The sequence below is a fragment of the Urocampus carinirostris genome, chromosome 18, assembly GCF_059441175.1.
Source record: "Urocampus carinirostris isolate Australia breed hairy pipefish chromosome 18, RoL_Ucar_1.0, whole genome shotgun sequence".
Classification (NCBI taxonomy): domain Eukaryota; kingdom Metazoa; phylum Chordata; class Actinopteri; order Syngnathiformes; family Syngnathidae; genus Urocampus; species Urocampus carinirostris.
The window spans coordinates 5,085,070-5,110,959 of record NC_142366.1 but is presented as its reverse complement, the minus strand read 5'-3'; the positions used below and the strand labels follow the sequence as shown (position 1 = coordinate 5,110,959).

The 25,890-nt window shown below is 41.1% G+C and overlaps 11 non-coding genes across 11 annotated transcripts; all 11 read left to right on the top strand.

The window, feature by feature from the left end:
• The first annotated feature begins 1,065 nt into the window (after nucleotides 1–1,065).
• On the top strand, nucleotides 1,066–1,138 carry trnad-guc (transfer RNA aspartic acid (anticodon GUC)). The gene has a single exon. It is a non-coding gene; the product is annotated as a tRNA-Asp (tRNA).
• Nucleotides 1,139–4,971: 3,833 nt separating this feature from the next.
• Nucleotides 4,972–5,044, top strand: trnad-guc (transfer RNA aspartic acid (anticodon GUC)). Its single transcript has one exon. It is a non-coding gene; the product is annotated as a tRNA-Asp (tRNA).
• A 461-nt stretch (nucleotides 5,045–5,505) lies between these two features.
• Nucleotides 5,506–5,578, top strand: trnad-guc (transfer RNA aspartic acid (anticodon GUC)). Its single transcript has one exon. It is a non-coding gene; the product is annotated as a tRNA-Asp (tRNA).
• Nucleotides 5,579–7,806: 2,228 nt separating this feature from the next.
• On the top strand, nucleotides 7,807–7,879 carry trnad-guc (transfer RNA aspartic acid (anticodon GUC)). The gene has a single exon. It is a non-coding gene; the product is annotated as a tRNA-Asp (tRNA).
• A 2,065-nt stretch (nucleotides 7,880–9,944) lies between these two features.
• trnad-guc (transfer RNA aspartic acid (anticodon GUC)) lies at nucleotides 9,945–10,017 on the top strand. Its single transcript has one exon. It is a non-coding gene; the product is annotated as a tRNA-Asp (tRNA).
• Nucleotides 10,018–10,479: 462 nt separating this feature from the next.
• Nucleotides 10,480–10,552, top strand: trnad-guc (transfer RNA aspartic acid (anticodon GUC)). Its single transcript has one exon. It is a non-coding gene; the product is annotated as a tRNA-Asp (tRNA).
• A 997-nt stretch (nucleotides 10,553–11,549) lies between these two features.
• Nucleotides 11,550–11,622, top strand: trnad-guc (transfer RNA aspartic acid (anticodon GUC)). The gene has a single exon. It is a non-coding gene; the product is annotated as a tRNA-Asp (tRNA).
• A 2,053-nt stretch (nucleotides 11,623–13,675) lies between these two features.
• Nucleotides 13,676–13,748, top strand: trnad-guc (transfer RNA aspartic acid (anticodon GUC)). The gene has a single exon. It is a non-coding gene; the product is annotated as a tRNA-Asp (tRNA).
• Nucleotides 13,749–14,210: 462 nt separating this feature from the next.
• On the top strand, nucleotides 14,211–14,283 carry trnad-guc (transfer RNA aspartic acid (anticodon GUC)). The gene has a single exon. It is a non-coding gene; the product is annotated as a tRNA-Asp (tRNA).
• An 8,242-nt stretch (nucleotides 14,284–22,525) lies between these two features.
• On the top strand, nucleotides 22,526–22,598 carry trnad-guc (transfer RNA aspartic acid (anticodon GUC)). Its single transcript has one exon. It is a non-coding gene; the product is annotated as a tRNA-Asp (tRNA).
• A 462-nt stretch (nucleotides 22,599–23,060) lies between these two features.
• Nucleotides 23,061–23,133, top strand: trnad-guc (transfer RNA aspartic acid (anticodon GUC)). The gene has a single exon. It is a non-coding gene; the product is annotated as a tRNA-Asp (tRNA).
• Nucleotides 23,134–25,890: the final 2,757 nt, after the last annotated feature.

Genomic DNA, 25,890 nt, shown 5'->3' with positions numbered 1-25,890 from the left:
TTAGTATAGTGGATCAGTATCGCCGCCTGTCACGCGGAAGACCGAGGTTTTGATTCCCCGACGTGGAGATTGCTTTTTTTCTTCCTCGTTAATACTTCCTTTCCAGATTTGAGTTCAAATCCCTGAAATATCACCTCATATTAAGCACCATTACCAGTCACAGCTGAGAGACATTGTACTGTTGAAGTTCTTTGGTTCCAGAGCGTGGTTCATGGTTAATCCTGGATACTAATGCCAGTAGCTGCAGTTGAAAAACTTTCAAGGAAGTGATTCTTTCCAGTACGTGTTTTTTAAAGCAGTTGTTTACCAGGTTAGTGGATAAATGACTAATCTATGTCTTGGTTTGATTTTTGGTCATACCTTTAGATCATGTCCTTATTTAGATGAGTTTTCACTTCACCAGTGATACGCCATGTCCAAACCTTGGTCACTACTGGTCCTTAGTGCTATTGGTATACACGTCCATCGTGCCATCTCTGTGGTTGGTGATTGCTAATCTAATTTGTGGTATGTCCAGCAAGGTGTATCAGTCCTCGTTAGTATAGTGGATCAGTATCTCTGCCTGTCACGCGGGAGACCGGGGTTCGATTCCCCGACAGGGAGTTTTTTTTTTTTCTTCCTTGTTAACACTTCCTTTCCAGATTCGAGTTCAAATCCTTGAAATATCACCTCATATTAAGCACCATTAGCAGTCACAGCTGAGAGACATTATATTGTTGAAGTTCTTTGGTTCCAGAGTGTGGTTCATGGTTAATACTGGATACTAATGCCAGTAGCTGCAGTTGAAAAACTTTCAAGGAAGTGATTCTTTCCAGTACGTGTTTTTTAAAGCAGTTGTTTACCAGGTTAGTGGTTAAATGACTAATCTATGTCTTGGTTTGATTTTTGGTCATACCTTTAGGTCATGTCCTAATTTAGATGAGTTTTCACTTCACCAGTGATACGCCACGTCCAAACCTTGGTCACTCCTGGTCCATCGTGCTAATGGTATACGCGCCCATCGTGCCATCTCTGTGGTTGGTGATTGCTATTCTAATTGGTGGTATGTCCAGCAAAGTGTATCAGTCCTCGTTAGTATAGTGGATCAGTATCTCCGCCTGTCACGCGGAAGACCGGGGTTCGATTCCCTGACGGGGAGGTTGCTTTTTTTCTTCCTCGTTAACACTTCCTTTCCAGATTTTAGTTCAAATCCCTGAAATATCACCTCATATTAAGCACCATTAGCAGTCACAGCTGAGAGACATTATATTGTTGAAGTTCTTTGGTTCCAGAGTGTGGTTCATGGTTAATCCTGGATACTAATGCCAGTAACTGCAGTTGCAAAACTTTCAAGAAAGTGATTCTTTCCAGGACGTGTTTTTAAAGCAGTTGTTTACCAGGTTAGTGGTTAAATGACTAATCTATGTCTTGGTTTGATTTTTGGTCAAACGTTTAGGTCATGTCCTTATTTAGATGAGTTTTCACTTCACCAGTGATACGCCACGTCCAAACCTTGGTCACTACTGGTCCATAGTGCTGTTGGTATACGCGTCCATTGTGTCATCTCTGTGGTTGGTTATTGCTAATCTATTTTGTGGTATGTAGAGTCAAATGTATCAGTCCTCGTTAGTATAGTGGATCAGTATCTCCGCCTGTCACGCGGAAGACTGGGGTTCGATTCCCTGATGGGGAGATTGCTTTTTTTTCTTCCTTGTTAACACTTCCTTTCCAGATTTGAGTTAAAATCCCTGAAATATCAACTCATATTAAGCACTATTAGCAGTCGCAGCTGAGAGACATTATATTGTTGAAGTTCTTTGGTTCCAGAGTGTGGTTCAAGGTTAATCCTGGATACTAATGCCAGTAGCTGCAGTTGTAAAACTTTCACGAAAGTGATTCATTCCAGGACATGTTTTTAAAGCAGTTGTTTACCAGGTTAGTGGTTGAATGACTAATCTATGTCTTGGTTTGATTTTTGGTCATACCTTCAGGTCATGTCCTAATTTAGATGAGTTTTCACTTCACCAGTGATACGCCACGTCCAAACCTTGGTCACTCCTGGTCCATAGTGCTAATGGTATACGCGCCCATCGTGCCATCTCTGTGGTTGGTGATTGCTATTCTAATTGGTGGTATGTCCAGCAAAGTGTATCAGTTCTCGTTAGTATAGTGGATCAGTATCTTTCCGCCTGTCACGTGGAAGACCGGGGTTCGATTCCCCGACGGGGAGATTGCTTTTTTTCTTCCTCGTTAACTCTTCCTTTCCAGATTTGAGTTCAAATCCCTGAAATGTCACCTCAAATTAATCACCATTAGCAGTCACAGCTGAGAGGCATTGTACTTTTGAAGTTCTTTGGTTCCAGAGTGTGGTTCATGGTTAATCCTGGATACTAATGCCAGTAGCTGCAGTTGAAAAACTTTCAAGGAAGTGATTCTTTCCAGTACGTGTTTTTTAAAGCAGTTGTTTACCAGGTTAGTGGTTAAATGACAAATCTATGTCTTGGTTTGTATTTTGGTCATACCTTTAGGTCATGTCCTAATTTAGATGAGTTTTCACTTCACCAGTGATACGCCACGTCCAAACCTTGGTCACTCCTGGTCCATAGTGCTATTGGTATACGCGCCCATCGTGCCATCTCTGTGATTGGTGATTGCTAATCTATTTGGTGGAATGTCCAGCAAAGTGTATCAGTCCTCGTTAGTATGGTGGATCAGTATCTCCGCATGTCACGCGGAAGACCGGGGTTCGATCCCCTGACGGGGAGATTGCTTTTTTTCTTCCTCGTTAACACTTCCTTTCCAGATTTGAGTTAAAATTTCTGAAATAACACCTCATACTAAGCAGCATTAGCAGTCACAGCTGAGAGACATTGTACTGTTGAAGTTCTTTGGTTCCAGAGTGTGGTTCATGGTTAATCCTGGATACTAATGCCAGTAGCTGCAGTTGCAAAACTTTCAAGAAAGTGATTCTTTCCAGGACGTGTTTTTAAAGCAGTTGTTTACCAGATTAGTGGTTAAATGACTAATCTATGTCTTGGTTTGATTTTTGGTCAAACGTTTAGGTCATGTCCTTATTTAGATGAGTTTTCACTTCACCAGTGATACGCCACGTCCAAACCTTGGTCACTACTGGTCCATAGTGCTGTTGGTATACGCGTCCATTGTGTCATCTCTGTGGTTGGTTATTGCTAATCTATTTTGTGGTATGTAGAGTCAAATGTATCAGTCCTCGTTAGTATAGTGGATCAGTATCTCCGCCTGTCACGCGGAAGACTGGGGTTCGATTCCCTGATGGGGAGATTGCTTTTTTTTCTTCCTTGTTAACACTTCCTTTCCAGATTTGAGTTAAAATCCCTGAAATATCAACTCATATTAAGCACTATTAGCAGTCGCAGCTGAGAGACATTATATTGTTGAAGTTCTTTGGTTCCAGAGTGTGGTTCAAGGTTAATCCTGGATACTAATGCCAGTAGCTGCAGTTGTAAAACTTTCACGAAAGTGATTCATTCCAGGACGTGTTTTTAAAGCAGTTGTTTACCAGGTTAGTGGTTGAATGACTAATCTATGTCTTGGTTTGATTTTTGGTCATACCTTCAGGTCATGTCCTAATTTAGATGAGTTTTCACTTCACCAGTGATACGCCACGTCCAAACCTTGGTCACTCCTGGTCCATAGTGCTAATGGTATACGCGCCCATCGTGCCATCTCTGTGGTTGGTGATTGCTATTCTAATTGGTGGTATGTCCAGCAAAGTGTATCAGTTCTCGTTAGTATAGTGGATCAGTATCTTTCCGCCTGTCACCTGGAAGACCGGGGTTCGATTCCCCGACGGGGAGATTGCTTTTTTTCTTCCTCGTTAACTCTTCCTTTCCAGATTTGAGTTAAAATCCCTGAAATGTCACCTCAAATTAATCACCATTAGCAGTCACAGCTGAGAGGCATTGTACTTTTGAAGTTCTTTGGTTCCAGAGTGTGGTTCATGGTTAATCCTGGATACTAATGCCAGTAGCTGCAGTTGAAAAACTTTCAAGGAAGTGATTCTTTCCAGTACGTGTTTTTTAAAGCAGTTGTTTACCAGGTTAGTGGTTAAATGACAAATCTATGTCTTGGTTTGTATTTTGGTCATACCTTTAGGTCATGTCCTAATTTAGATGAGTTTTCACTTCACCAGTGATACGCCACGTCCAAACCTTGGTCACTCCTGGTCCATAGTGCTATTGGTATACGCGCCCATCGTGCCATCTCTGTGATTGGTGATTGCTAATCTATTTGGTGGAATGTCCAGCAAAGTGTATCAGTCCTCGTTAGTATGGTGGATCAGTATCTCCGCATGTCACGCGGAAGACCGGGGTTCGATCCCCTGACGGGGAGATTGCTTTTTTTCTTCCTCGTTAACACTTCCTTTCCAGATTTGAGTTAAAATTTCTGAAATAACACCTCATACTAAGCAGCATTAGCAGTCACAGCTGAGAGACATTGTACTGTTGAAGTTCTTTGGTTCCAGAGTGTGGTTCATGGTTAATCCTGGATACTAATGCCAGTAGCTGCAGTTGAAAAACTTTCAAGGAAGTGATTTTTTCCAGGACGTGTTTTTAAAGCAGTTGTTTACCATGTTAGTGGTTAAATGACTATTCTATGTCTTGGTTTGAGTTTTGGTCATACCTTTAGATCATGTCCTAATTTAGATGAGTTTTCACTTCACCAGTGATACACCACATCCAAACCTTGGTCCCTCCTGGTCCATAGTGCTATTGGTCTACCTGTGCCAAAACACGTCCATCACCTGGCTGAGCTAGGTCTCGGATTGATTTATTTCGCAAACCTTTAGGTCATGTCTTAATTTAGATGAGTTTTCACTTCACCAGTGATACACCACGTCCAAACCTTGGTCACTCCTGGTCCATAGTGCTGTTGGTATACGCGTCCATTGTGTCATCTCTGTGGTTGGTTATTGCTAATCTCTTTTGTGGTATGTAGAGTCAAATGTATCAGTCCTCGTTAGTATAGTGGATCAGTATCTCCGCCTGTCACGCGGAAGACCGGGGTTCGATTCCCCGACGGGGAGAATGCTTTTTTTCTTCCTTGTTAACACTTTCTTTCCAGATTTGAGTTCAAATCCCTGAAATATCACCTCATATTAAGCACTATTAGCAGTCACAGCTGAGAGACATTATATTGTTGAAGTTCTTTGGTTCCGGAGTGTGGTTCAAGGTTAATCCTGGATACTAATGCCAGTAGCTGCAGTTGTAAAACTTTCAAGAAAGTGATTCTTTCCAGGACGTGTTTTTAAAGCAGTTGTTTACCAGGTTAGTGGTTAAATGACTATTCTATGTCTCGGTTTGAGTTTTGGTCATACCTTTAGGTCATGTCCAAATTTAGATGAGTTTTCACTTAACCAGTGATACGCCACATCCAAACCTTGGTCACTCCTGGTCCATAGTGCTATTGGTATACGCGCCCATCGTGCCATCTCTGTGGTTGGCGATTGCTAGTCTCTTTGGTGGTATGTCCAGCAAAGTGTATCAGTCCTCGTTAGTATAGTGGATCAGTATCTCCGCCTGTCACGCGGAAGACCGGGGTTCGATTCCCCGACGGGGAGATTGCTTTTTTTTCTTCCTCGTTAACACTTCCTTTCCAGATTTGAGTTCAAATCCCTGAAATATCACCTCATATTAAGCACCATTAGCAGTCACAGCTGAGAGACATTATATTGTTGAAGTTCTTTGGTTCCAGAGTGTGGTTCATGGTTAATCCTGGATACTAATGCCAGTAACTGCAGTTGCAAAACTTTCAAGAAAGTGATTCTTTCCAGGACGTGTTTTTAAAGCAGTTGTTTACCAGGTTAGTGGTTAAATGACTAATCTATGTCTTGGTTTGATTTTTGGTCAAACGTTTAGGTCATGTCCTTATTTAGATGAGTTTTCACTTCACCAGTGATACGCCACGTCCAAACCTTGGTCACTACTGGTCCATAGTGCTGTTGGTATACGCGTCCATTGTGTCATCTCTGTGGTTGGTTATTGCTAATCTATTTTGTGGTATGTAGAGTCAAATGTATCAGTCCTCGTTAGTATAGTGGATCAGTATCTCCGCCTGTCACGCGGAAGACTGGGGTTCGATTCCCTGATGGGGAGATTGCTTTTTTTTCTTCCTTGTTAACACTTCCTTTCCAGATTTGAGTTAAAATCTCTGAAATATCAACTCATATTAAGCACTATTAGCAGTCGCAGCTGAGAGACATTATATTTTTGAAGTTCTTTGGTTCCAGAGTGTGGTTCAAGGTTAATCCTGGATACTAATGCCAGTAGCTGCAGTTGTAAAACTTTCACGAAAGTGATTCATTCCAGGACGTGTTTTTAAAGCAGTTGTTTACCAGGTTAGTGGTTGAATGACTAATCTATGTCTTGGTTTGATTTTTGGTCATACCTTCAGGTCATGTCCTAATTTAGATGAGTTTTCACTTCACCAGTGATACGCCACGTCCAAACCTTGGTCACTCCTGGTCCATAGTGCTAATGGTATACGCGCCCATCGTGCCATCTCTGTGGTTGGTGATTGCTATTCTAATTGGTGGTATGTCCAGCAAAGTGTATCAGTTCTCGTTAGTATAGTGGATCAGTATCTTTCCGCCTGTCACGTGGAAGACCGGGGTTCGATTCCCCGACGGGGAGATTGCTTTTTTTCTTCCTCGTTAACTCTTCCTTTCCAGATTTGAGTTCAAATCCCTGAAATGTCACCTCAAATTAATCACCATTAGCAGTCACAGCTGAGAGGCATTGTACTTTTGAAGTTCTTTGGTTCCAGAGTGTGGTTCATGGTTAATCCTGGATACTAATGCCAGTAGCTGCAGTTGAAAAACTTTCAAGGAAGTGATTCTTTCCAGTACGTGTTTTTTAAAGCAGTTGTTTACCAGGTTAGTGGTTAAATGACAAATCTATGTCTTGGTTTGTATTTTGGTCATACCTTTAGGTCATGTCCTAATTTAGATGAGTTTTCACTTCACCAGTGATACGCCACGTCCAAACCTTGGTCACTCCTGGTCCATAGTGCTATTGGTATACGCGCCCATCGTGCCATCTCTGTGATTGGTGATTGCTAATCTATTTGGTGGAATGTCCAGCAAAGTGTATCAGTCCTCGTTAGTATGGTGGATCAGTATCTCCGCATGTCACGCGGAAGACCGGGGTTCGATCCCCTGACGGGGAGATTGCTTTTTTTCTTCCTCGTTAACACTTCCTTTCCAGATTTGAGTTAAAATTTCTGAAATAACACCTCATACTAAGCAGCATTAGCAGTCACAGCTGAGAGACATTGTACTGTTGAAGTTCTTTGGTTCCAGAGTGTGGTTCATGGTTAATCCTGGATACTAATGCCAGTAGCTGCAGTTGAAAAACTTTCAAGGAAGTGATTTTTTCCAGGACGTGTTTTTAAAGCAGTTGTTTACCATGTTAGTGGTTAAATGACTATTCTATGTCTTGGTTTGAGTTTTGGTCATACCTTTAGATCATGTCCTAATTTAGATGAGTTTTCACTTCACCAGTGATACACCACATCCAAACCTTGGTCCCTCCTGGTCCATAGTGCTATTGGTCTACCTGTGCCAAAACACGTCCATCACCTGGCTGAGCTAGGTCTCGGATTGATTTATTTCGCAAACCTTTAGGTCATGTCTTAATTTAGATGAGTTTTCACTTCACCAGTGATACACCACGTCCAAACCTTGGTCACTCCTGGTCCATAGTGCTGTTGGTATACGCGTCCATTGTGTCATCTCTGTGGTTGGTTATTGCTAATATCTTTTGTGGTATGTAGAGTCAAATGTATCAGTCCTCGTTAGTATAGTGGATCAGTATCTCCGCCTGTCACGCGGAAGACCGGGGTTCGATTCCCCGACGGGGAGAATGCTTTTTTTCTTCCTTGTTAACACTTTCTTTCCAGATTTGAGTTCAAATCCCTGAAATATCACCTCATATTAAGCACTATTAGCAGTCACAGCTGAGAGACATTATATTGTTGAAGTTCTTTGGTTCCGGAGTGTGGTTCAAGGTTAATCCTGGATACTAATGCCAGTAGCTGCAGTTGTAAAACTTTCAAGAAAGTGATTCTTTCCAGGACGTGTTTTTAAAGCAGTTGTTTACCAGGTTAGTGGTTAAATGACTATTCTATGTCTCGGTTTGAGTTTTGGTCATACCTTTAGGTCATGTCCAAATTTAGATGAGTTTTCACTTAACCAGTGATACGCCACATCCAAACCTTGGTCACTCCTGGTCCATAGTGCTATTGGTATACGCGCCCATCGTGCCATCTCTGTGGTTGGCGATTGCTAGTCTCTTTGGTGGTATGTCCAGCAAAGTGTATCAGTCCTCGTTAGTATAGTGGATCAGTACCTCCGCCTGTCACGCGGAAGACTGGGGTCCGATTCCCTGACGGGGAGATTGCTTTTTTTCTTCCTCGTTAACACTTCCTTTCCAGATTTGAGTTAAAATCCCTGAAATATCACCTCATATTAAGCACTATTAGCAGTCACAGCTGAGAGACATTGTACTGTTGAAGTTCTTTGGTTCCAGAGTGTGGTTCAAGGTTAATCCTGGATACTAATGCCAGTAACTGCAGTTGCAAAACTTTCAAGAAAGTGATTCTTTCCAGGACGTGTTTTTAAAGCAGTTGTTTACCAGGTTAGTGGTTAAATGACTAATCTATGTCTTGGTTTGATTTTTGGTCATACCTTTAGGTCATGTCCTTATTTAGATGAGTTTTCACTTCACCAGTGATACGCCACGTCCAAACCTTGGTCACTACTGGTCCATAGTGCTATTGGTATACACGTCCATCATGCACTCTCTGTGGTTGGTGATTGCTAATATAATTTGTGGTATGTCCAGTAAAGTGTATCAGTCCTCGTTAGTATAGTGGATCAGTATCTCCGCCTGTCACGCGGAAGTCCAGGGTTCGATTCCCCGACGGGGAGATTGCTTTTTTTCTTCCTCGTTAACACTTCCTTTCCAGATTTTAGTTCAAATCCCTGAAATATCACCTCATATTAAGCACCATTAGCAGTCACAGCTGAGAGACATTATAGTGTTGAAGTTCTTTGGTTCCAGAGTGTGGTTCATGGTTAATCCTGGATACTAATGCCAGTAACTGCAGTTGCAAAACTTTCAAGAAAGTGATTCTTTCCAGGACGTGTTTTTAAAGCAGTTGTTTACCAGGTTAGTGGTTAAATGACTATTCTATGTCTTGGTTTGAGTTTTGGTCATACCTTTATGGTCATGTCCTAATTTAGATGGGTTTTCACTTCACCAGTGATACGCCACGTCCAAACCTTGGTCACTCCTGGTCCATAGTGCTATTGGTATACGCGTCCATCGTGCCATCTCTGTGGTTGGTGACTGCTAATCTAATTTGTGGTATGTCCGGCAAAGTGTATCAGTCCTCGTTAGTGTAGTGGATTAGTATCTCCCCCTGTCACGCGGTAGACCGGGGTTCGATTCCCCGACGGGGAGATTGATTTTTTTCTTCCTTGTTAACACTTCCTTTCCAGATTTGAGTTAAAATCCCTGAAATATGACCTCATATTAAGCACCATTAGCAGTCACAGCTGAGAGACATTGTACTGTTGAAGTTCTTTGGTTCTAGAGTGTGGTTCATGGTTAATCCTGGATACTAATGCCAGTAGCTGCAATTGCAAAATTTTCAAGGAAGTGATTCTTTCCAGTACGTGTTTTTTAAAGCAGTTGTTTACCAGGTTAGTGGACAAATGACTAATCTATGTCTTGGTTTGATTTTTGGTCATACCTTTAGATCATGTCCTTATTTAGATGAGTTTTCACTTCACCAGTGATACGTCACGTCCAAACCTTGGTCACTACTGGTCCTTAGTGCTATTGGTATACACGTCCATTGTGCCATCTCTGTGGTTGGTGATTGCTAGTCTATTTTGTGGTATGTCCAGTAAAGTGTATCAGTCCTCGTTAGTATAGTGGATCAGTATCTCCGCCTGTCACGCGGAAGACCGGGGTTCGACTCCCCGACGGGGAGATTTCTTTTTTTCTTCCTCGTTAACACTTCCTTTCTAGATTTGAGTTCAAATCCCTGAAATAACACCTCATACTGAGCACCATTAGCAGTCACAGCTGAGAGACATTGTACTGTTGAAGTTCTTTGGTTCCAGAGTGTGGTTCATGAATAATCCTGGATACTAATGCCAGTAGCTGCAGTTGAAAAACTTTCAAGGAAGTGATTCTTTCCAGTACGTGTTTTTTAAAGCAGTTGTTTACCAGGTTAGTGGTTAATTGACTAATCTATGTCTTGGTTTGATTTTTGGTCATACCTTTAGGTCATGTCCTAATTTAGATGAGTTTTCACTTCACCAGTGATACGCCACGTCCAAACCTTGGTCACTCCTGGTCCATAGTGCTAATGGTATACGCGCCCATCGTGCCATCTCTGTGGTTGGTGATTGCTAGTCTATTTTGTGGTATGTCCAGTAAAGTGTATCAGTCCTCGTTAGTATAGTGGATCAGTATCTCCGCCTGTCGCGCGGAAGACCGGGGTTCGACTCCCCGACGGGGAGATTTCTTTTTTTCTTCCTCGTTAACACTTCCTTTCCAGATTTGAGTTCAAATCCCTGAAATAACACCTCATACTGAGCACCATTAGCAGTCACAGCTGAGAGACATTGTACTGTTGAAGTTCTTTGGTTCCAGAGTGTGGTTCATGATTAATCCTGGATACTAATGCCAGTAGCTGCAATTGCAAAATTTTCAAGGAAGTGATTCTTTCCAGTACGTGTTTTTTAAAGCAGTTGTTTACCAGGTTAGTGGATAAATGACTAATCTATGTCTTGGTTTGATTTTTGGTCATACCTTTAGGTCATGTCCTAATTTAGATGAGTTTTCACTTCACCAGTGATACGCCACGTCCAAACCTTGGTCACTACTGGTCCTTAGTGCTATTGGTATACACGTCCATCGTGCCATCTCTGTGGTTGGTGATTGCTAATCTAATTTGTGGTATGTCCAGTAAAATGTTTCAGTCCTCGTTAGTATAGTGGATTATTATCTCCGCCCGTCATGCGGGAGACCGGGGTTCGATTCCCCGACGGGGAGATTTTTTTTTTTCTTCCTTGTTAACACTTCCTTTCCAGATTTGAGTTCAAATCCCTGAAATATCACCTCATATTAAGCACTATTAGCAATCATAGCTGAGAGACATTATATTGTTGAAGTTCTTTGGTTCCAGAGTGTGGTTCAAGGTTAATCCTGGATACTAATGCCAGTAGCTGCAGTTGTAAAACTTTCAAGAAAGTGATTCTTTCCAGGATGTGTTTTTAAAGCAGTTGTTTACCAGGTTAGTAGTTAAATGACTATTCTATGTCTTGATTTGAGTTTTGGTCATACCTTTATGGTCATGTCCTAATTGAGATGAGTTTTCACTTCACCAGTGATACGCCACGTCCAAACCTTGGTCACTGCTGGTCCATAGTGCTATTGGTGTACGCGTCCATCGTGCCATCTCTGTGGTTGGTGATTGCTAGTCTATTTTGTGGTATGTCCAGTAAAGTGTATCAGTCCTCGTTAGTATAGTGGATCAGTATCTCCGCCTGTCACGCGGAAGACCGGGGTTCGATTCCCCGACGGGGAGATTGCTTTTTTTCTTCCTCGTTAACACTTCCTTTCCAGATTTGAGTTCAAATCCCTGAAATAACACCTCATACTGAGCACCATTAGCAGTCACAGCTGAGAGACATTGTACTGTTGAAGTTCTTTGGTTCCAGAGTGTGGTTCATGGTTAATCCTGGATACTAATGCCAGTAGCTGCAATTGCAAAATTTTCAAGGAAGTGATTCTTTCCATTAAGTGTTTTTTAAAGCAGTTGTTTACCAGGTTAGTGGATAAATGACTAATCTATGTCTTGGTTTGATTTTTGGTCATACCTTTAGATCATGTCCTTATTTAGATGAGTTTTCACTTCACCAGTGATACGCCACGTCCAAACCTTGGTCACTACTGGTCCCTAGTGCTATTGGTATACACGTCCATCGTGCCATCTCTGTGGTTGGTGATTGCTAATCTATTTGGTGGTATGTCCAGCAAAGTGTATCAGTCCTCATTAGTATAGTGGAGCAGTATCTTTGTCTATCATGCGGAAGACCGGGGTTCGATTCCCCGGCGGGGAGATTGCTTTTTTTCTTCCTCGTTAACACTTCCTTTCCAGATCGAGTTCAAATCCCTGAAATATCACCTCATATTAAGCACCATTAGCAGTCACAGCTGAGACACATTATATTGTTGAAGTTCTTTGGTTCCAGAGTGTGGTTCATGGTTAATCCTGGATACTATTGCCAGTAGCTGCAGTTGCAAAACTTTCAAGAAAGTGATTCTTTCCAGGACGTGTTTTTAAAGCAGTTGTTTACCAGATTAGTGGTTAAATGACTAATATATGTCTTGGTTTGAGTTTTGGTCATACCTTTAGGTCATGTCCTAATTTAGATGAGTTTTCACTTCACCAGTGATACACCACGTCCAAACCTTGGTCACTCCTTGTCCATAGTGCTGTTGATATACGCGTCCATCGTGTCAGCTCTGTGGGTGGTTATTGCTAATCTCTTTTGTGGTATGTCCAGCAAAGTGTATCAGTCCTCGTCAGTATAGTGGATCAATATCTCCACCTGTCACGCGGAAGACCGGCGTTCGATACCCGAACAGGGAGAATGCTTCTTTTCTTTCTCGTTAACACTTCCTTTCCAGATTCGAGTTCAAATTCCTGAAATATCACCTCATATTAAGCACCATTAGCAGTCACAGCTGAGAGACATTGTACTGTTGAAGTTCTTTGGTTCCAGAGTGTGGTTCAAGGTTAATCCTGGATACTAATGCCAGTAGCTGCAGTTGTAAAACTTTCAAGAAAGTGATTCTTTCCAGGACGTGTTTTTAAAGCAGTTGTTTACCAGGTTAGTGGTTAAATGACTATTCTATGTCTCGGTTTGAGTTTTGGTCATACCTTTAGGTCATGTCCAAATTTAGATGAGTTTTCACTTAACCAGTGATACGCCACGTCCAAACCTTGGTCACTCCTGGTCCATAGTGCTAATGGTATACGCGCCCATCGTGCCATCTCTGTGGTTGGTGATTGCTAGTCTATTTTGTGGTATGTCCGGTAAAGTGTGTTAGTATAGTGGATCAGTATCTCTGCCTGTCACGCGGAAGACCGGGGTTCGATTCCCCGACGGGGAGATTGCTTTTTTTCTTCCTCGTTAACTCTTCCTTTCCAGATTTGAGTTCAAATCCCTGAAATATCACCTCATATTAAGCACCATTAGGAATCACAGCTGAGAGACATTGTACTGTTGAAGTTCTTTGGTTCCAGAGTGTGGTTCAAGGTTAATCCTGGATACTAATGCCAGTAGCTGCAGTCGTAAAACTTTGAAGAAAGTGATTCTTTCCAGGACGTGTGTTTAAAGCAGTTGTTTACCAGGTTAGTGGTTAAATGACTAATCTATGTCTTGGTTTGATTTTTGGTCATACCTTTAGGTCATGTCCTTATTTAGATGAGTTTTCACTTCACCAGTGATGCGCCACGTCCAAACCTTGGTCACTACTGGTCCATAGTGCTATTGGTATACACGTCCGTCATGCCATCTCTGTGGTTGGTGATTGCTAATATAATTTGTGGTATGTCCAGTAAAATGTATCAGTCCTCGTTAGTATAGTGGATCAGTATCTCCGCCTGTCACGCGGAAGACCGGGGTTCGATTCCCCGACGGGGAGATTGCTTTTTTTCTTCCTCGTTAACACTTCCTTTCCAGATTTTAGTTCAAATCCCTGAAATATCACCTCATATTAAGCACCATTAGCAGTCACAGCTGAGAGACATTATAGTGTTGAAGTTCTTTGGTTCCAGAGTGTGGTTCATGGTTAATCCTGGATACTAATGCCAGTAGCTGCAATTGCAAAATTTTCAAGGAAGTGATTCTTTCCAGTACGTGTTTTTAAAAGCAGTTGTTTACCAGGTTAGTGGTTAAGTGACTAATCTATGTCTTGGTTTGATTTTTGGTCATACCTTTAGGTCATGTCCTTATTTAGATGAGTTTTCACTTCACCAGTGATACGCCACGTCCAAACCTTGGTCACTACTGGTCCTTAGTGCTATTGGTATACACGTCCATCGTGCCATCTCTGTGGTTGGTGATTGCTAATCTATTTTGTGGTATGTCCAGCAAGGTGTATCAGTCCTCGTTAGTATAGGGGATCAGTATCTCCGCCTGTCACGCGGAAGACCGGGGTTCGATTCCCCGACGGGGAGATTGCTTTTTTTCTTCCTCGTTAACTCTTCCTTTCCAGATTTGAGTTCAAATCCCTGAAATAACACCTCATACTGAGCACCATTTGCAGTCACAGCTGAGAGACATTGTACTGTTGAAGTTCTTTGGTTCCAGAGTGTGGTTCATGGTTAATCCTGGATACTATTGCCAGTAGCTGCAGTTGCAAAACTTTCAAGAAAGTGATTCTTTCCAGGACGTGTTTATAAAGCAGTTGTTTACCAGATTAGTGGTTAAATGACTAATATATGTCTTGGTTTGAGTTTTGGTCATACCTTTAGGTCATGTCCTAATTTAGATGAGTTTTCACTTCACCAGTGATACGCCACGTCCAAACCTTGGTCACTCCTGGTCCATAGTGCTATTGGTCTACCTGTGCTACACCACATCCATTACCTGCCTGAGCTATGTCTTGGATAGGATAATTTCGCATACCTTTGGGTCATGTCTTAATTTAGATGAGTTTTCACTTCACCAGTGATACACCACGTCCAAACCTTGGTCACTCCTTGTCCATAGTGCTGTTGATATACGCGTCCATCGTGTCAGCTCTGTGGGTGGTTATTGCTAATCTCTTTTGTGGTATGTCCAGCAAAGTGTATCAGTCCTCGTCAGTATAGTGGATCAATATCTCCGCCTGACACGCGGAAGACCGGCGTTCGATACCCGAACAGGGAGAATGCTTACGGCCATACTACCCTGAACACGCCCACTTCCTGGTTTGTGTTTGTGAGTTGATGGCTGCAGTAGGGAGAGGAAGGCTCTCCCCATTCTTTGTTGGTTTTCTTATTTATTTGAAGGTTTATTTAAAAGTTTAAGTGCTTTATTTATTTATTTATTTATTTATTTATTTATTTTCGTTTTTGCGTCCCCAGCAGACTTAGTTTCTGTCTGGGGAGCCTTTTTTTGGTTCTCTCTTTTTTTGAACAAACAATGGACAGACCGCATGGCATCGAGTTTGGAGTGGAAGCGGGCAAGCGTGTTGTGGATTTGCCCCCAGGAACTGATGGATGTAGTGAAGTGAAACTGGACAATGGAAAACCGACAACGACAATGGACTGTGATTCAAACAAGGTATTTAAAAAGTTGCTAATTATGAATGAAACCGGACTGGATACAAGGAAAAAGAGTATAGACAATGATTTCAACAAGGTAGCTCGGCATGGAGGGAAAGAAAGTGAGGCGGATGGAAATAATATGAATGGATTAATTAACAAAACAACTGAAATGATTGTACAAGGACAGAATAATGATGCGGATAAAATGAACAATGGATTGGACATGAGGAGAAAGAAGGAATATAACATGCGTGATGGAGAAAAGAGAAATAAGCAAGAAACAAAAAAAGATATGGAGAATGTGAAAGGGCTAAGACAAAGAAAATACTTGGAAGAACTGACAATGCTTTTGGAAACAGAGGAGATTGAAAACATAACACCAATTGACTTAATTAAAGAAATCGAGAAGATGGTGGGTACGGGGAAGCTACTGGTACTACGGTCTACACAAAATAAACAATATGAAGCGACGTTGGAAAATGAGGAGGCATGTGAAATTTTAGATGGGGGTCTCTTATGCAAAGGGGTTCTAATTCAGACTAAAAGACTACAAGTTAACGAAGTTATGGTCTCCTTCCTACAACTGCCCCCATTCATAACAGATGAAGAGGTGTTGGAAAAGCTACAGAGGTGGAGAGTGGACCCTGTCCTCCCATTGAGGCGGCGCTTCTACCCGGGCACGTCCGTTGAAGATGGAACAAGATTCATTAAAGTAAAATTCCCGAAAGATGTAGCCTCCCTGCCGTATTCCACTAGATTTGAAACTCCGAACGGTCCCCGGTACTGCCGGGTGATTCACGACCGGCAGGTGAAGATCTGCCGGTTGTGCATGAACCCTGGTCACGTGCTGCGGGAGTGTCCGGAGTTTACGTGCAGGGAGTGCTTACAGCAGGGTCACTATGCCCGGGAATGCGTCGCTCTCAGATGCCCTGATTGCTGCCGTGCATTCATACACTGTACATGCGTTTCTTCTGCTGAGGGAGAGGGAGAAGTAAGCAAGTTGGAGATAAACATGGTGGCATCAGAGGCGGGGGATGAGGGTCCCTCCCAGGAACCGGCACCTGAAGAGGATCCCCCCTGTGCTCAGCCCCCCAGACAACAAGACTCAGAGCGCGAGGACTCAGGCATGGACATTGGGATTTTAACTGGAATAATTGGGGCTGGAACAATGGGGGAGAAGGGGCAGAGGGAGGAGGAGACCCAGACACACAAGGAACTAAATAAAGAAGAATCATTGGATGAAGTTGGAAAAGGAAAAATTAACCGTGACATTTCAAACAAGTGGGACAATTTTACGACCAAAAGGAAAAGGTTGAAACCAAGTATTAACATAGACAAGGTATTACAAGCACAGGAGAGAAGAAGAAAGGCAAAACAAATAGAAATAACTGGAGGGAGATTTGAGGTTTTACAGGATGATGGTGGTACATAGTAATGGTTGGTTTTATGTTTCTTAAATATTTTGTTGGCTTGAATTATTTATTGCCATTTATTATTTTAATGGGGTGGAATTTTATTTCAATAAACATGAGGGGAGGGGCGAATCCCGAAAAATTACAGAAGTTAATCAGAGAGACTGAGAAAAATGATATTATTTTATTGCAAGAAACGAACTGGACAAGTGTGATAGCGGAGGATTTTAGAAAACGATGGGATGGGGAGGTTTTATTTAATAATTGTGAGGGAAGAGGTAGAGGAGTGGCTTTTTTAATTAAAAGGAATATGGTTGAGGAAGTAACAGAAATATATAATGATAAAAAAGGAAAAATACTAACTATAAGTGTTGGAGAAGGTAATGAGAAAATGAATGTTTGTAACATACATGCACCGAATGAAGAGAAAGAGAAAGTTGAATTTTTTAAGAAATTAAAAGTTCTAATCGAGGCTTGGGGGGAAACTGTGGTTGCTGGGGATTTTAATATAGCACTACAGAAAGAAGATGTGGCAGATAATATGGTTTTTAGAGCAGAAAGGGGAAGAAAGGAACTAATACAGGTAATGGAAGAACTCGATTTAATAGATGTATGGAGAGAAAGGAATAAAGGAGTTAGAAAGTTTAGCAGAAGACAAATTGTTTTAGATGAAATTAAGCAAAGCAGAATTGATATTGTTTTGGCAAAAAGTAGTTTTATGGAGAATTTTAAAAGTATTTACTACAGAAGATGTAATTTTAGTGATCATGACTTTATTGTTTTTAATATAGATCTGAATAAAATAGAGAAGGGGCCGGGGGTATGGATTTTAAATACAAAAGTCTTAAAAGACAATTTTTATCAAATGGAAATAGAAAATATAATTGTGAACAGCATAAAGAACATGACAAAGTATGAAAGTAACTTGGGAATATGGTGGGACAATCTAAAGTATGATATTAAAAGACATTCGATTTTGTTTTGTAAAAAACTGAGAAGACAGGAAAGGGGGAGAGAAGAAAAGTTACGAAAAGAACTAGAAGAGGAACTAAAACAAAGTGATGGGAAAAATGAAAACACGAATAAAATTATGGAGATAGAAGATGAACTTAAAAAAATAGAAGAAGAGAAATTCCAGGGAGCTATGATAAGAAGTAGAGCGAAATATATGATTGAAGGCGAACGATGCACAAAGTTCTTTTTTGAACTAGAAAGAAACAGACAGAAAACGGAAGAAATTAAATGTATTAAAAATGGAGAAGGAAAGAGATTGACAGATAAGGACAATATTTTAAAGGAAATAAAAAGATTCTATACCAACTTATTTTCAAAACAAGGTGTGGAAGAGGGTGCAAAAGATTTTTTATTGAATAATATTAAGAGTAAAGTAAGTAAGGAAGATAAAACAATGTGCAATAGAGACATCAATAGTGAAGAAATAGAGAGAGCCATAGATGAGATGAAAAACGGCAGGAGTCCTGGTCTGGATGGCTTACCATGTGAATTTTACAAGGTTTTTAAAGGTTCTCTTGTTCCTGTTTTAAGACAAATGTATGAAGAAGTGTGGAAGGGAGGGGCTCTCAGCTCAAGGATGTCAAGAGGTTTAATTAAAATTATATATAAAAAGAAAGGGGACAGGGAAGAGCTGCAGAATTTTAGACCCATAAGCCTTTTAAATTGTGACTACAAGATTTTGGCGAAGATAATGGCAAACAGACTGAAGCGGGTCTTACCAACAGTCATCCAAACTAACCAGGCTTATGCGGTAATAGGCAGAGACATCTCAGACACAGTTAATGGTGTGAGGGACAAAGTCTGGTACATGGAGAAGGCAGGAGTCAGTGGCTTTTTAATTAATGCAGACTTAGAAAAAGCGTTTGATAGGGTAGAGCACGATTTTCTATTTGCGGTTTTAGAAAGATTTGATTTTGGGGAAAACATAATCCGGTGTCTGAGATGTCTCTACGCTGATGCCAAGAGTTGTGTCAAATGCAATGGTTTTTTAACAGATTTTATTCCTTTAACCAGGTCAATAAGACAGGGCTGTCCACTGTCAGCAATACTTTACTCTTTGGTTGCAGAACCTTTAGGACTTGCGATCAATGCTGACAATGGAATAAAAGGGGTAAAGATTGAAGGTTTTAAGAATTTTAACACAGAAACCAAAATTTATCAATATGCAGATGACACAACCCTAATTTTAAAAGATGAGCACAGCATTTTTAAAGCGTTGGATGCCATAGAAATATACAACCGGGGTTCAGGAGCTCGGATGAATGTTGGCAAAACTGAGATTTTAAAATTAGGAAAGCAAACCGCCTTGTCAAGGACACTGCCTTTTAAAGAAGTAAAAGATAACCTTAAAATTCTGGGGGTGAGAATAGGGCCAAATGAAAAAGAAACTACGAAACTGATGTGGGAGGAGACAATCGGGAAAATAAGAAATAGATTGGCATTTTGGAAAAGGAGAAGTCTTACTCTGAAGGGAAAAATTTTAGTTGTTAATACACTGTTTTTATCCAAAATATGGAGTGTCCTTGGATCAGTGTGTTTGCCATTACCCACAGTTAAAACTCTGAAGCAGTATGTGACTGATTTTATTTGGGATGGTAAGCCAGCTAAAATAGCCTATGAGACTCTGATTGGAAGGGTGGAGGAGGGCGGTCTGGGATTGCTCGATCCATCCATAAGACTGAAGGCTTTAAGAATAAAAACTGTTAAAAATTTCATGAGGGAGGGAGACAAAGAATCGACACGAATTCTGGAATACTTTTTAGACAAAACTTTTAAAATGGGGCCTTCAGCCTTGTGGATGAAAACAAAAGAATATATGACAAACGGCATCCCAGACTTTTATAGGGAAGTTTTAAGGGCTTGGAGTGATTTTATAGGACATGTAGTTTTTAAACCGGAGGGAAAGGAAGAAATTTTAAATCAACCCTTGTTCTTAAATCCGAATTTACGAATTGGAGGAGGGAACTTTTACAAGCACTGGTTTGACGCAGGATTCCGAAAAATCAGAGATCTTTTGTACGAGGTCAGACCGGGATTCTTGCCATTTCAGGCTTTCATTGACGAGATTGGTGCAACAGTAGACGAATGTAATGAAGAAAAAATCAGGAATGAGTACATGACAATAAAAAAAGCAGTTCCTAAAGAATGGTGGACAATTATAGAAAGAAATGAAAAGAAACAAGAGGAAGGTCCAATGAGAATAGAGATGAAGGACACAGGGACACCTTTTAGTGCTCTTGTTTTAAAAGACTTCTATTCTGTTTTTAGAGAAATGGCTTTTATACAACCGAGAGCAAATTCTTATTGGGAAAAGATGTTTGTAGATTTTAACACAAAAGATGTGTGGAGAAACATCAGAACCGGTTTGAAATGCCCTTCGTTAGAAAATTTTGATTTCCTTTTAGCCCACAACTGTGTTTTTAATGAAATGAGACTTTTTAAGATGGGACTTGCGAGGGATGAAACATGCAAAATATGCAAGAAGGAGAAAGAGGGCTTAAAGCATATGTTCTTTAACTGTGAAGAACTGAAAAAACTGACCGCAGTGCTTAAGGAAATGACGAAAGGTTTTGGACAGAATGAGCAGTATGTTGATGAAAATTGGGAGAAGATGTTTTTATTTGGGATGATACAAGGTAAAAAAGGAAAAAATAACCAGGCACTCAATATAGTTTTGTCAGTGGCTAGGCATACAGTGTGGGTAAGAAGAACGGTTTTGAAGAATAAAGGACGGAAACTGGATATATGCAAACTGTTTGAAAGCAAATTGAAAAGAATAATGGAAGCACTGTATGTCTATTTTAATAATAACGGAATTTTAGAGGTTTTTAACAAAATATTTGTTCTTACTAATCCTTTTGTGCAAATAACTTGGGAGGGTGTAAGAATAAGTTTACCAGATGTGATGTAATCGACGTGCCTGTTTGTGTTTTAGCTCTATTACAATCTTTGAAGATGTTTTTTACAAGTTGTTTATGGTCACTGCACAAAAAGTACTTTATGAATTATGCGACACAGTGTGCTCTGAATTTACACATAATTTGTTTTAACATTAATGCACGAATGTTGTTGTACGAGTGTTAGATGACCACGTTTTGTTGTTTTTGAAAGCTATGAAGATGTACTGAGCAAAATGATGTAAATTATGGATTGTAAAATTGTTTTTGGATAAGCTCTATCAATAAAAGTCAAAAAAAAAAAAAAAAAAAAAAAACAGGGAGAATGCTTCTTTTCCTCCTCGTTAACACTTCTTTTCCAGATTCGAGTTCAAATCCCTGAAATATCACCTCATATTAAGCACCATTAGCAGTCACAGCTGAGAGACATTGTACTGTTGAAGTTCTTTGGTTCCAGAGTGTGGTTCATGGTTAATCCTGGATACTAATGCCAGTAGCTGCAGTTGAAAAACTTTCAAGGAAGTGATTCTTTCCAGTATGTGTTTTTTAAAGCAGTTGTTTACCAGGTTAGTGGTTAAATGACTAATCTATATCTTGGTTTGTGTTTTGGTCATACCTTTAGGTCATGTCCTAATTTAGATGAGTTTTCACTTCACCAGTGATACGCCACGTCCAAACCTTTGTCACTCCTGGTCCATAGTGCTATTGGTATACGCGCACATCGTGCCATCTCTGTGATTGGTGATTGCTAATCTATTTGGTGGAATGTCCAGCAAAGTGTATCAGTCCTCGTTAGTATGGTGGATCAGTATCTCCGCATGTCACGCGGAAGACCGGGGTTCGATTCCCTGACGGGGAGATTGCTTTTTTTTCTTCCTCGTTAACACTTCCTTTCCAGATTTGAGTTAAAATCCCTGAAATAACACCTCATACTAAGCAGCATTAGCAGTCACAGCTGAGAGACATTGTACTGTTGAAGTTCTTTGGTTCCAGAGTGTGGTTCATGGTTAATCCTGGATACTAATGCCAGTAGCTGCAGTTGAAAAACTTTCAAGAAAGTGATTCTTTCCAGGACGTGTTTTTAAAGCAGTTGTTTACCAGGTTAGTGGTTAAATGACTATTCTATGTCTCGGTTTGAGTTTTGGTCATACCTTTAGGTCATGTCCAAATTTAGATGAGTTTTCACTTAACCAGTGATACGCCACGTCCAAACCTTGGTCACTCCTGGTCCATAGTGCTAATGGTATACGCGCCCATCGTGCCATCTCTGTGGTTGGTGATTGCTAGTCTATTTTGTGGTATGTCCGGTAAAGTGTGTTAGTATAGTGGATCAGTATCTCTGCCTGTCACGCGGAAGACCGGGGTTCGATTCCCCGACGGGGAGATTGCTTTTTTTCTTCCTCGTTAACTCTTCCTTTCCAGATTTGAGTTCAAATCCCTGAAATATCACCTCATATTAAGCACCATTAGGAATCACAGCTGAGAGACATTGTACTGTTGAAGTTCTTTGGTTCCAGAGTGTGGTTCAAGGTTAATCCTGGATACTAATGCCAGTAGCTGCAGTCGTAAAACTTTGAAGAAAGTGATTCTTTCCAGGACGTGTGTTTAAAGCAGTTGTTTACCAGGTTAGTGGTTAAATGACTAATCTATGTCTTGGTTTGATTTTTGGTCATACCTTTAGGTCATGTCCTTATTTAGATGAGTTTTCACTTCACCAGTGATGCGCCACGTCCAAACCTTGGTCACTACTGGTCCATAGTGCTATTGGTATACACGTCCGTCATGCCATCTCTGTGGTTGGTGATTGCTAATATAATTTGTGGTATGTCCAGTAAAATGTATCAGTCCTCGTTAGTATAGTGGATCAGTATCTCCGCCTGTCACGCGGAAGACCGGGGTTCGATTCCCCGACGGGGAGATTGCTTTTTTTCTTCCTCGTTAACACTTCCTTTCCAGATTTTAGTTCAAATCCCTGAAATATCACCTCATATTAAGCACCATTAGCAGTCACAGCTGAGAGACATTATAGTGTTGAAGTTCTTTGGTTCCAGAGTGTGGTTCATGGTTAATCCTGGATACTAATGCCAGTAGCTGCAATTGCAAAATTTTCAAGGAAGTGATTCTTTCCAGTACGTGTTTTTAAAAGCAGTTGTTTACCAGGTTAGTGGTTAAGTGACTAATCTATGTCTTGGTTTGATTTTTGGTCATACCTTTAGGTCATGTCCTTATTTAGATGAGTTTTCACTTCACCAGTGATACGCCACGTCCAAACCTTGGTCACTACTGGTCCTTAGTGCTATTGGTATACACGTCCATCGTGCCATCTCTGTGGTTGGTGATTGCTAATCTATTTTGTGGTATGTCCAGCAAGGTGTATCAGTCCTCGTTAGTATAGGGGATCAGTATCTCCGCCTGTCACGCGGAAGACCGGGGTTCGATTCCCCGACGGGGAGATTGCTTTTTTTCTTCCTCGTTAACTCTTCCTTTCCAGATTTGAGTTCAAATCCCTGAAATAACACCTCATACTGAGCACCATTTGCAGTCACAGCTGAGAGACATTGTACTGTTGAAGTTCTTTGGTTCCAGAGTGTGGTTCATGGTTAATCCTGGATACTATTGCCAGTAGCTGCAGTTGCAAAACTTTCAAGAAAGTGATTCTTTCCAGGACGTGTTTATAAAGCAGTTGTTTACCAGATTAGTGGTTAAATGACTAATATATGTCTTGGTTTGAGTTTTGGTCATACCTTTAGGTCATGTCCTAATTTAGATGAGTTTTCACTTCACCAGTGATACGCCACGTCCAAACCTTGGTCACTCCTGGTCCATAGTGCTATTGGTCTACCTGTGCTACACCACATCCATTACCTGCCTGAGCTATGTCTTGGATAGGATAATTTCGCATACCTTTGGGTCATGTCTTAATTTAGATGAGTTTTCACTTCACCAGTGATACACCACGTCCAAACCTTGGTCACTCCTTGTCCATAGTGCTGTTGATATACGCGTCCATCGTGTCAGCTCTGTGGGTGGTTATTGCTAATCTCTTTTGTGGTATGTCCAGCAAAGTGTATCAGTCCTCGTCAGTATAGTGGATCAATATCTCCGCCTGACACGCGGAAGACCGGCGTTCGATACCCGAACAGGGAGAATGCTTACGGCCATACTACCTTGAACACGCCCACTTCCTGGTTTGTGTTTGTGAGTTGATGGCTGCAGTAGGGAGAGGAAGGCTCTCCCCATTCTTTGTTGGTTTTCTTATTTATTTGAAGGTTTATTTAAAAGTTTAAGTGCTTTATTTATTTATTTATTTATTTATTTATTTATTTATTTTCGTTTTTGCGTCCCCAGCAGACTTAGTTTCTGTCTGGGGAGCCTTTTTTTGGTTCTCTCTTTTTTTGAACAAACAATGGACAGACCGCATGGCATCGAGTTTGGAGTGGAAGCGGGCAAGCGTGTTGTGGATTTGCCCCCAGGAACTGATGGATGTAGTGAAGTGAAACTGGACAATGGAAAACCGACAACGACAATGGACTGTGATTCAAACAAGGTATTTAAAAAGTTGCTAATTATGAATGAAACCGGACTGGATACAAGGAAAAAGAGTATAGACAATGATTTCAACAAGGTAGCTCGGCATGGAGGGAAAGAAAGTGAGGCGGATGGAAATAATATGAATGGATTAATTAACAAAACAACTGAAATGATTGTACAAGGACAGAATAATGATGCGGATAAAATGAACAATGGATTGGACATGAGGAGAAAGAAGGAATATAACATGCGTGATGGAGAAAAGAGAAATAAGCAAGAAACAAAAAAAGATATGGAGAATGTGAAAGGGCTAAGACAAAGAAAATACTTGGAAGAACTGACAATGCTTTTGGAAACAGAGGAGATTGAAAACATAACACCAATTGACTTAATTAAAGAAATCGAGAAGATGGTGGGTACGGGGAAGCTACTGGTACTACGGTCTACACAAAATAAACAATATGAAGCGACGTTGGAAAATGAGGAGGCATGTGAAATTTTAGATGGGGGTCTCTTATGCAAAGGGGTTCTAATTCAGACTAAAAGACTACAAGTTAACGAAGTTATGGTCTCCTTCCTACAACTGCCCCCATTCATAACAGATGAAGAGGTGTTGGAAAAGCTACAGAGGTGGAGAGTGGACCCTGTCCTCCCATTGAGGCGGCGCTTCTACCCGGGCACGTCCGTTGAAGATGGAACAAGATTCATTAAAGTAAAATTCCCGAAAGATGTAGCCTCCCTGCCGTATTCCACTAGATTTGAAACTCCGAACGGTCCCCGGTACTGCCGGGTGATTCACGACCGGCAGGTGAAGATCTGCCGGTTGTGCATGAACCCTGGTCACGTGCTGCGGGAGTGTCCGGAGTTTACGTGCAGGGAGTGCTTACAGCAGGGTCACTATGCCCGGGAATGCGTCGCTCTCAGATGCCCTGATTGCTGCCGTGCATTCATACACTGTACATGCGTTTCTTCTGCTGAGGGAGAGGGAGAAGTAAGCAAGTTGGAGATAAACATGGTGGCATCAGAGGCGGGGGATGAGGGTCCCTCCCAGGAACCGGCACCTGAAGAGGATCCCCCCTGTGCTCAGCCCCCCAGACAACAAGACTCAGAGCGCGAGGACTCAGGCATGGACATTGGGATTTTAACTGGAATAATTGGGGCTGGAACAATGGGGGAGAAGGGGCAGAGGGAGGAGGAGACCCAGACACACAAGGAACTAAATAAAGAAGAATCATTGGATGAAGTTGGAAAAGGAAAAATTAACCGTGACATTTCAAACAAGTGGGACAATTTTACGACCAAAAGGAAAAGGTTGAAACCAAGTATTAACATAGACAAGGTATTACAAGCACAGGAGAGAAGAAGAAAGGCAAAACAAATAGAAATAACTGGAGGGAGATTTGAGGTTTTACAGGATGATGGTGGTACATAGTAATGGTTGGTTTTATGTTTCTTAAATATTTTGTTGGCTTGAATTATTTATTGCCATTTATTATTTTAATGGGGTGGAATTTTATTTCAATAAACATGAGGGGAGGGGCGAATCCCGAAAAATTACAGAAGTTAATCAGAGAGACTGAGAAAAATGATATTATTTTATTGCAAGAAACGAACTGGACAAGTGTGATAGCGGAGGATTTTAGAAAACGATGGGATGGGGAGGTTTTATTTAATAATTG